The sequence below is a fragment of the Elephantulus edwardii genome, unplaced genomic scaffold (genome assembly GCF_000299155.1).
Source record: "Elephantulus edwardii isolate Elephantulus edwardi_28Jun2011 unplaced genomic scaffold, EleEdw1.0 scaffold00017, whole genome shotgun sequence".
Taxonomy (NCBI): Eukaryota; Metazoa; Chordata; class Mammalia; order Macroscelidea; family Macroscelididae; genus Elephantulus; species Elephantulus edwardii.
Window position 1 is genome coordinate 27,399,549 of NW_006399767.1, and position 1,935 is coordinate 27,401,483.

Genomic DNA, 1,935 nt, shown 5'->3' on the forward strand with positions numbered 1-1,935 from the left:
AATGTATACCATAGCAACTAATTATCCTAATTGGCATGGTGGGATTCTCTGTGGTAGGGAAGGGTCCTGGAGGGTCTTCTGGAGTTATGACAACGTGTAACGTCTTGAGGTAAATGGTAACATCAGGGGCAATGGCTTTAAACTCTTCAGTTGTACAACTTCTTTCATACACTTTTAGGTGGGAAAAAAATACTCACTGGTCAGCTTGAGAAGTTGCTTAGAGCACCAACTCATTTCTCTAAACGTTGAGAAATGAAGGTCTTTTTTTTTTTTCAATTTGAAAGCAGTCACTGTTTTATTAACTGACCAGATTACAAAAAAGAATCATGGTTGATACCTTAGTTCATTCTTCTGATAAGTCTGTTGATCTGGTCTTCCCGGTTGCCAGCATCTCCACCTTCTACAAAATGAGTAGTCTTTTTCTTCATTCTACCTCGTGGAGAAGATAATTTGAATGGCCACAAGAAGTTGTTTGCTTCCTTGAAGTGTTTGCCAACAGTATAGATCTCATGAATCAGATCCTCCATGCAGATGATACCATATTTACCAAGAGATCGTGCAAAGTGTTGTCTGTCAGAGCAATTCGCTTCTTATCAATTTTGCCATAACTACGCTTATAGATCAGTTCATTGACAGACTTCAGGTTTGGATATCCCCGTGCAATATATGGTTCCACAATCCTCAACATGTTAATTGAAGCTTTGTTGAGTTTAACAAAGGTGTCATTGAAGATCTGGCGAAGGCGAAGGAGCTGTAACACCTTACGAACCTTTGGGCTCACACCATTGATACCTCTGATCCTGATGACAAATGCCAGCTTGGGTTCTGCGGGTACATAGAAGTTGCCAGCTTTCCTTGCCATCCGAATCTCAGTTCTGTACATCTGCCTGTATTCTTTGTGATAGTGCTTGGCTTTTTCATAGATAAGCTTCCTTCTTGCCTTTTGAAGCATTTTTTGGGCAAACTTCTTTCTAAGGCGCTTGACCCTTAATTCTGCGAAATTCCTTCGCTTTTTCTTAAGGGTTTCTGGCACTGCAGGAACCTTCTTTTTCTTCTCCATGGCAGCCTCCATGGTTCCAGGAGGAAAGTCGAAATGAAGGTCTTTACTACATTTCTTTACTTTTGGAAAACTGACGCCTCCAGTCCCAGAGCAGAATGTATCTTTTCTAATACTTTGGACATCAAGCGGGAGAGGTAGAGAAAGAAAGAAAGGTGATGGCTTGAGACAGAGACTGAAATAAGAGACTTGGGCACAATGGAGACTGTGAGGACAGCACAGGCCTGAGCAAGCTCTCATGTGCTGGAGCAGGGTCTTGATGACCCCGACTGCACTGAGCAACAGGGACGGAGGAACTTAGATTCAGAGGGATTCGGAGCTGATGCCGGCCTGAGTTACCACATTATGCCACTCCATGTAGATCCCCAAGACCAAGGAAGTAGGGCCCTCCCTACACTTTAAATCCCTCAGACATGGTTTCATTGTGTCAGGCCTGTATTGGCCCTGTATGGAGAGTGGAGAGCAAGAAGGAAACCAGCTGTGATTTTTCCACCCTGCCCCCAGCCTGTCCAGGGGCATCCGAGCCCAGCCAGATTTTCAGCTTACCAGGCCAGCTGGTATGTTAGGAGGCAGCCAGACAAGCGTACCAATCCCTGGGCCATGCTGAGCTGGCAGAAGGGCCCGCCCAGTCAGTCAGGACTAGTGGCGAGGTGGCTGTGAAGGAGGATTGAGGAGGGGGATTCTGGGCCTGTGGGGTAGGAGAGGCGTTCCATCAGAGGTGCTCCAATTGTGCAGGGCCAAGTGGGGCAGGTGAGATGGAGGCAGGTCACCCTACTCCTGGGCAGCAGGTGGCAGTGGCATCCTGGTGTGTGATGGAGCTGCTGATATAACTGACACCAGACACCATGCTGTGGGTGAGGCTAGGGGGATACAAGGGG

General features: G+C 46.8%; 1 pseudogene; it reads right to left on the reverse strand.

The window, feature by feature from the left end:
* Nucleotides 1-338: 338 nt before the first annotated feature.
* Nucleotides 339-1,072, reverse strand: LOC102854876 (annotated as a pseudogene).
* Nucleotides 1,073-1,935: the final 863 nt, after the last annotated feature.